This window comes from Epinephelus moara, chromosome 5 (genome assembly GCF_006386435.1).
Source record: "Epinephelus moara isolate mb chromosome 5, YSFRI_EMoa_1.0, whole genome shotgun sequence".
In the NCBI taxonomy this organism is placed as follows: Eukaryota; Metazoa; Chordata; class Actinopteri; order Perciformes; family Serranidae; genus Epinephelus; species Epinephelus moara.
Genome location: NC_065510.1, coordinates 11,453,300 through 11,462,703, shown reverse-complemented (window position 1 = coordinate 11,462,703; position 9,404 = coordinate 11,453,300).

Genomic DNA, 9,404 nt, shown 5'->3' with positions numbered 1-9,404 from the left:
AATGATTTTACGACTATTTGCTTTAGGTTTCTTACATATAGCTCCTTTAATGCGATAATTTAGATTAATTTATCACAGAGCATGTAATTAATTAGAATATTTTTTTAAATCCCTTGACAGCCCTAGCATAAATCACAAACAATTTTTGCAATTTTCACTTTCTCCCACAATTTCATAGCAGAAGAAAGGCTAAAAACATTGCAACATGCATTGCTATTTTTCTCAGATGCTGCCAGAAATTGACTAATGAGAGCAGTTAAGTAAAATGATTGGCTAAAAGATACTAAAATTCTTTGTAAAGCCAACTAAGGGAACTGCGGAGTCAGATGATGGTTCTCTGTGGTCACTATAGGCACCCCTCTCACATACACATAGTCATTATATCAATTGTTAATATAATAATAGTGATTAGTGCAGCTTACCATAAAGTCTCATGGTTTATCTTTTGGACACCATCTTTCTGTCTTCAAGAGGGAAGTGAGTTCCCGTAATGTGATTGTGTTAACAGATTTACAGATTGACTGTATGTCTCCACAGGATCATGATACAATTACACAAGTCTCTGTGGCATTGCGACACAGTGTATGTCTGTTACCATAATACTCCTCCTCTAACCACTCAGCTCTCTCACAGACGTCTCTGACTCACCTTGATGACATCACTGCAGTGAGGTCAGTGTCCTGTTCGACAGAGAAAGGATTAACTCTGCTGTCACACTGGTAGCTTAAGCTTGACCACACGACCGGGGCCACTCTGTGTGGCTCAGCAGATTAAAATGTGTGCCATGCTGCGGGTGATGTCATGATGTTGAGCCCTGCTCATGGCCTATATTGTGTATCATCCCTTTTTTTCTTTGCTTTTCACAAAGACTCCGTCTTCTTCTTCAGAAAATAGTTAATATGTTAGCGAGCTGGGTTTCAAATTATAAAAACATGTGTATAGTATGTCCAGATTTTGAGATATCCATTTGATATTGATACAGTGAATAGAATGGAGATGAATGTAAGATTGTTTGTGATGCACACATTAAAAGGAGCAGTGTGTGGGATTCAGTGGCATATAGCGGTGAGGACTGTAGATTGCAACCAGCTGAAACTTCTCCCATGGGACAAGTGTGAAGTCCCAGCTCCCTCAGTGTTAAATATTCAGGAGATTTTTACTGGGAGCTGAATTATTCACAGAGGTCTCTTCCTCTCAAAACAAACAGGCCAGATGATTTAAACCAGTTAAAAACACTGAATAAAGCAGTTTCACGTTACAAATGAGTGTTTCTCTGATGCTGTTTGGCTGCTAGCTCAGCGCCTTTTTTCTCTGAGCATAAGACCCGGGCAATCAGGAGGTTTTTACCAGGAGCTGAATTATCTGCAGAGAACTCTTCCTCTGCAAAAGAAACAGACCCAATGATTTAAACCAGTAGAAATACTGAAAAATGCAGTTTCACGTTACAAATCAGTATGTCTCTGAGGTTGTTGGCTACAGACTGCTAATCTGTGCTCAACTTTTTTCTCTGATAACTTAAGATCCAGATGTTCAGAAGGTTTATATCAGGTTTCGAATTATCGGCAGAGGTCTCTTCTTCTTAAAAACAAGTGGACCCAGTGATTTAAACTGGTAAAAATGCTAAAAAATGCACTTTCATTTTAAAAATCGATGTTTTTCCGATGCTATTCAGGTCCTCACAGAGGGGCTGCTAACTATGGTGGCTGACGCAAAACGCAAATGTCTGTTAATTGCATTGTCTTCTTTCAAAACACATTACCATTTTCACAGGAAATTTACCGTTTACATACTGTCTCATTAAAAATAAACGCACTACATCAGCACAACAACACAAATTGACATTTTTTTCCCACCAACAACTAACGCATATGGTTGGGTTTAGGCAACAAAAGCACATGGTTAGGTTTAGGAAAAAACAGGGTTTGGCTTTATGGGAGCGTACCTATGTTCCCCGGGTTCTATGTTCCCCAGGTCCTATGTTCCCCGCTTTGTATGGGACTCCAAAAGGGTCCTATGTTCCCCACTTTGTATGGGACCGGGGAACATAGAACCCTTTTTAATAATAAGGGTTCTATGTTCCCCGCTTTTCCCCAAAAGGACCCGGGAAACATAGGCCCTTTTTTTTAAAAAAGGGTCCTAACCCTAACCCTAACCCTAACCCATTTTTCTCAAAAGGGTCCTATGTTCCCCGGTCCCATACAAAGCGGGGAACATATTTCCTTTTGGGGAAAGCGGGGAACATAGGACCCTTTTTTTTTAAAGGGTCCTATGTTCCCCGATCGGGGAACATAGAACCCGGGGAACATAGAACCCGGGGAATATAGGGATGACCCCGGCTTGATAATCTTATGGGACGTGAATGCCGCTCTCCCATCTACCACCCCTCCCACCTCCCCTACTTGGGCTTTCGCCACCTTAACTTTCAACTTTCAGTCTTGTCCGGCTGTATTTCCCCCTGCCGTTAAATTATAACGTCAATTGGCTGCATATCATGCTGACGTTAAAGGATGGCTTTTTCCGTTAGCATCTAGCGCCGCAAGTCACTGCCCAAGCGCTGGATTACGACAACTTCGGAGTGGGACTGGGTTGATATAAACCGCTCAGTCTAAGGCAACATGACAATTATTATCTTCATATGATTATAAACTAAAGAAAACACAGTTATGATATTATATTTCTGCCAATATATTCCCCTAAATCCTACACACTGGACATGTTTTCAGTGCTTTACAGTAGAGCGTAGTTCCAATGAAAACAGGTCACAGCAAACAGTCATTAGGGGGAAGTGAGAACTTTTTCTTTCTTTTTTTTAACGTAATTCAGGTGAACCGCCCCTTTAAGTAAACTGTGCTGCTGAAAGTGCCTGTTGGCTTCTATGGAAGGAAAATCCATCCTGTTTATTCCATCCTGCACATTCCAAAAATTACAAAGGTCACACTGTGTCATCGTCCCGGCAGGAAAACAGATTTTAAGGCTGGAAATGCCCCTCAGCTTTCTCATGCAAGACTGTACCTTGGGCGTTCTTTAGTGACAAAAAATAACAAAAAAAAACAAGAGCAGCTGTCAACATGGTTACTTTATCAACACTTCACTGGGACTTTCTTTATTTCCTCTATTAGGAAAATCCCACTGACGCTCTACGGTCATCATCATGGAGAGGAGGGGTCACAACATACTGTAAGGAGTGTGACGAGGTAGATTTTGCAAGTCATAAGATAGTTGATTGGAAAGGAAAAAATACTGCTATCAGACCAATTAGTCGTCAAGTCTGTTTTTGTTATTGTCCTGTACTTGTATTTTGTAAGCACTGACACGATTTCAGCCTCTTGCCTTCCTTTGATAATTAACCTCATGAAACATCAAAAGGTTTTTGGCTGATCTTTGCAGTACTTTGCAGCTGTGGTGAGGGGTGTCGGCCTCTTTTCATTTTAAAAGGTCAAGCTGAAAACTACTGTTGTGATATTGGGTTTTATGAATAAAACTGAATTGAATTGAACAGTGAGAGTTGCAAGTCCCTGCTCAAGAACACTTCACCAGGCCGCATGATTGTTGTTGGGGTATCTGGTTCGCTGGTTACAGTGTAAACACTCGTCAGGTGGTAACTGTAGATGTCTGGACTCCATCCCAGATTTAACCATCTAAATTTAAGCTTCTCACCAGACTTGCACCATAAAATATTTAGTGAATGTGACCTAGAATAAATGAAGCAAAGCTCGGGAGCCAGATCAGGCAGACGGAGAGCTTGAGTCAGACACTCACACGACACGCAACGTATATCCAACACACCCTTTGCAGTAGGGCTGTCTATTTAATCTGTTTATGATCTGTCCACTGTGCTGTAACATTGCAGAGTTTACAGCTGCTGCAGCTCATAAAGCATTTTATATGTCCCCCTTCCACCCTCCATCCACCTGTAGGTTCTGAGTTGAAAGCCATGTCCCATTTCTATACAGAGCAATGCAATGCATGAACAAAACAGAAGAATGATTTTAAGAGGATCCAGACAGGTCTTAAAAACAAACAAAAAATAAAATCTATCTTCTGGAGAAAAAAAAGGAATATTTGTTCTTGCTTTTTTAGCATGTGAGCATTTGCCAATTAGCACTAAATTGAAAGAAAGTGATGGACTGACTGAAGTTGCTATCTCCAGAGCCGTGCTAAAAAGTTAATACACTAAAAAATATATAGTATGACAGTATAAGTATATACCGTGATTAGTATGCAGGTAGATAAAGAGCTGGAGTTTTCCTCAGGGGGGTGTATTATTATTTATCACTTCCTAATTTCTGCTGAGCTGAGTTTGATGACAGGAAGTGATGTGAAAGAACTAAGATGCCAAATATCAACTTTACACATACTGTATCCACATTAAAATGTCTCTTCCATATGAGCCGACTGAATGAACTTTCTTGTTCACCCAGGAACAAACAAACCTGGGTATCATCGGATTGTAAATAAAAGTTATCATGTGTAAATAATCAACATTGTATAACATTAAACTTATGCAGTGTACACACCTGCAGTACAGTGTGTGCTGCACAGTGCATTTACTATGTGCTACCTATTTGGCCTTGATAAGAGATTGCTGGTGATGACTCAGACAGTGTGAGTGTGTGTGCATGTCTGTGAGCGTGGACAGTGTGTGTCACCGTCTAAAGGTGTGCCCCCCTGTCTGTAAGACGATTTCTCTCTCTCTCACACACTCCTGTCCCCCCCCACTGTGTGCCCCCATCTTCCCTCCTTCTCCGTGTCCATTTTACCCTCCCTCCCTGTGTCACACTCTTGGTTGCAAAAACAAACAGCCGCCACATACACACATTTCACTCTCACTCTATTTTTGATTGCATTCCAACCCAGTGACTTCAGGCCAGAAATGGGAAGGCTTGTGTATGTGTGTGTGTGTGTGTGCATGTGTGCCCATGACGTCAGCTGTTTGTTTGCATACTGTGGTTGTGTCTGGGGCACCAGCTTGGTAGATAAGCAGGGTGGGAGTCTACGTGTGTGTGTGTGTGTGTGTGTGTGTGTGTATGTGTGTGTGTTTGTGTGTGTGTTGAAAAGAAGAGAGGAGGGAAATGCCAGACATGAAAGAGTGCATAAGAAATGTTCTGTTGAAAGTCAGTGGAATTGGCCTCAGGAGTGACGAGCTTGTCAACTTTATAGACTCTTCATTGTTGAGCATCTGATGATTGAGTGTATTCCTATTTCTCTGTCTCTCCCTCACCCCAGCCAGAGGAAACTGCTGCATAATGATAACAGACGCGGAGACAATGGGTTCAACGGGCGTAAATACACATGCACAAACACACACGGTCATGCACAACACATACACACGCATTGTGCTAGTGAAGCTCAGGGGTCAGGGGTTCTGCCTGTGCTGCTGATAGTCTCCAGACCTTCTGAAATTATTTATCAAATATGGAACAATCCGGACATACCAGCTGCATTTCTGAGCTCCTTTTCTTTCTTTTTTTTCTAAAATGACCCGTTGGAATAAAGAATTATCCCTCTCCCTCCTTCCCTCCCCCTGCCTGGACCTTGTCTGCCCAGTGATAAGGTCAGATTGGGTTTATTTTAGGCTGCTTGCAATACTGCAAAGAGTACCAAAGCCCTGAGGGTTTCCCTTAAAAGCATTTTGTTGTGTTTTGGGAGGTTTGGTCCCTGACATGTGGCAAATAGACTGAGGGAACAATTATAAAACCTGGTCTCTCTTTCTGAGAGGTTTGACCTTGACTGGTTGTAATACCTGCCGCTGGTGTTGCCGCTTTCTCCTTTCATTCAATCAAAAAGCTTTTATATATGTTTTTGGAAAACAGTTAATCTGCACAGTGCTACAACTGCAGCTAATGCTTGAGTCCCCATGGCCATTAGCGCAACCATAGTAGGTAAGTTAAAGATCCAGTGTGACAGATTTAAGGAGATATAACCACAGAAATGGAATATAATTATAATTTTTAATGTATAATCACCTTCTATCCATCCATTTTAAGGGCTTATCCGAAGCCGGTTCACAGGGGCGGCAGGCTGAGCAAAGAATTCCAGACACCCCTCTCCCCAGCAATGCTTTCCACCTCCACCAGACGAGATATAAAATCCCTCCAGCATGTTCTGGGTCTGCCCCGGGGCCTCCTACCAGTGGGACACGCCCGGAACACCTCTAACAGGAGGCGCCCAGGAGGCATCCTGATCAGATGCCCGAACCACCTCAACTGACCCCTTTCGACGCAAAGGCAACGCTCAACTTTGAACTCCCTCCAGATGTCAGAGTTTCTTACCCTATCTCTAATGCTGAGCCCAGCCACCCTTCGCAGGAGATTGTATCTTGTATCCGCGACCTCATTCTTTCGGTCACTACCCAGAGCTCATGACCATAGGTGAGGGTTAGGATGTAGATGAACCAGTAAATCGAAAGCTTTGTCTTCTGGCTCAGCTCCTTTTCACCACGCCGCTCCGGCACAGTGCCTGCATCACTGCAGACTGCTGATCCATCTCACGCTCCATTCTACCCTCACTCGTGACCAAGACCCAGAGATATTTGAACTCCCTTGCTTGGGGCAGTAACTTACTTCCAACCCAGAGGGGGCAATCCACCATTTTCCTGCAGAGAACGATGGTCTCAGACATGGAGGTGCTGACTCTGATCCCAGCTGCTTCACACTCAGCTGCAAACCGCCCCAGTGCATACTGGAGGTCACATTATGATGAAGCCAACAGAACCACATCATCTGCAAAAAGCAGAGACAATTCTGAGGTCACCAAACCGGACCCCTTCCTCCCCCCAGCTGCACCTTGAGATCCTGTCCATTGTATAATCACCTGAAAATAAGAATTATAGTGGGGGTTTTTTACCTTATACCTACAGTATGTATATCTACATAGGGAGCAGGTCCTCGTCTACAGAGATTTCCATTTTGCACCGCTATGTTTCTACAGTAGCCCAGAACATATGAACCAAACACTGGTTCTAGATAGGGCTGTTCAGTAGAGCGGTTAGTGGGACCCCTGCAATTGATTGAATGATTGATTTTTTTTTTAACATGAAACTGCTATATTCAGTTTTTTACCAGTTTAAATCACCTGGACTGTTTGTTTTGGAGAGGAAGAAACCTCTGCGGACAGTTCGGTTCCCAGTAAAAAACCCCTGAATGTCTGGATCAGAAATAAGTTGAGCACACATTCAGTTATCAGAGTAAATAGGTGAGCACAAGTTTGCAAGTGCTGGGCAGGTGGGCCGCCTGACACGTGCCAACTATTGTGGGAAGAAACACTGATTTTTGAAATGTGAAACTGCTTTATTAAGTGTTTTACAGGTTTAAATCACCTGGTCCATTTCTTTTGGAAAGGAAGTGACCTCTGTGGATAATTTGGCTGCTGGTAAAATCCTCCTTAAAAAACTGATGAAAAACTAATCTGGAGAAGTGTCAGCTGGTTGCAATTTGCAGTCCTAACCGCTAGACGCTACTAAATCCCCCTAAATCTTACACACTAGATCTTTAAATGGGCATTAATGCAAGAACATACATGTGTAATAGAACAATATGAACATGGGCCATGATGATGAAGAATCTGTGAGGAGGACTTCATCCCAAAGGATGTATTGTAAATAGAATTCACCTCGTGCTCATTTGACATCATTGAATGATTTTATGTAGAGATATATTGTTTACCTTTCATGCCAGTGATACATTATGCCAAAGCTTAAGATCTATGTTTGTCTTGAAACCTTTTATGTGTTCAAAATATAGAGTACATAGGATTATAAAAAGTGAAAGTGAAAGTCCAGTATGAACACAAACTTTATATGATCATTTCACTGCTTCATATATATATATATATATATACTTTATTAATCCCCGAGGGGAAATTCAATTTTACACTCTGTTGTCAATTACACACAGGTCCGAACACACACATGCACAAACTGGACCTATACATGCACTAAATGGAGAGATGTCAGAGTGGGCTGCCCATGACAGGCGCTCCGAGCAGTTGGGGGGTTCGGTGCCTTGCTCAGGGGCACCTCGGCAGTGCCCAGGAGGTGAACTGGCACCTCTCCAGCTACCAGTCCACGCTCCACATTTTTGGTCCGGACGGGGACTTGAACAGGCGACCCTCCGGTTCCCAACCCAAGTCCCTATGGACTGAGCTACTGCCGCCTCATATCACACAGTTTGATTCACATTTGGTCCAGAGAGCTTCAATTTACTGGTAGGTGCTGTTAGTAGCCTAATATCTCTCACCGCTATGCTTCTGCATCACCATCCTGTCCTTGTGTCGGAATAGATTTATCTTCTTTAAAGACTTTGATGTCAGTTTAGTTTGCTTCTTGATCGGCAGTAAGAAAACCCTGCAGCATCTCTTGGAGCAGCCTCATTTTAAAGTTTTACAGAGGTAGATTTGGGGTTCTTGAGTGTCTTTGCTGACTTGGCTGAGAGTTCAGGTGTATCGTTCATTTATTCAGCTCTCAATCCCTGATTTAAATTGGAATTGAAAATCGAGTTTCAAGCATCACAGACAATAGGGTAATGTTTTCACACTCTTCATTTGACGTTGGTCCTTCACATTAAATTGCCAATTTAATGGTGCTTGATGAGCTTTTACACAGTGTAACAAGTCTGCTCGGCTGTACAGGACTCAGTTATCCACGGCCAGATGGCTCCACTGTGTGTCAGCAGGCCTGAACAACAGCTGAAAGGAGTAATTTCATGGAGGGCACACACATCACCACTAGAGGGCGCCATGTGTTTTGTTATTGTCAGATGAGCTGTGTCATGGACCGCTAGCACGAGACCGGAAACAGTTTCAAACTGTACAACATCATCTCTATGGTCGTGTACGAGAGAAAAATAAATAAATAAAAATTTAAAAGGGGACTTTCTGTTATGGATTTTTATTTTATTTTGTTTTGGTTTCTAACTAATATTCTTTTATTATTTCAACAAGACATTCACTCACCCTTTAGTTATATGAGAGAGGTCATTAAACTGCCTCTTTTGTTTGGTGTTTAGTCATAAAAATAGATAAAATACATCTTGATTGATCTCCAGCGGGGAAATTCAGTCGTTGCAGCACTACAAGGACAGTAATGAATACAAATAAGAGGTACATAAACTACAATGAAATATATATATATATATATATATATAGAAACTATACAAGACCACTTGGTGATAAAATGGCATGGTAAAATGATAATGATAATAATAATAATAAGAATCACCATCATTAGTGTTATCATTATTATTATTATTATTATACATTTAAAAAAAATAAAATTGAAATAAAACCAAAACAAACAATTCAATAAATATAGATAGTAACAGAAATAAATAATAAGATATATATAAACTACCATGACAGTAGAAAAAAAAAATAGAAACTATACAAGAGCATTTGGAGATAAAATG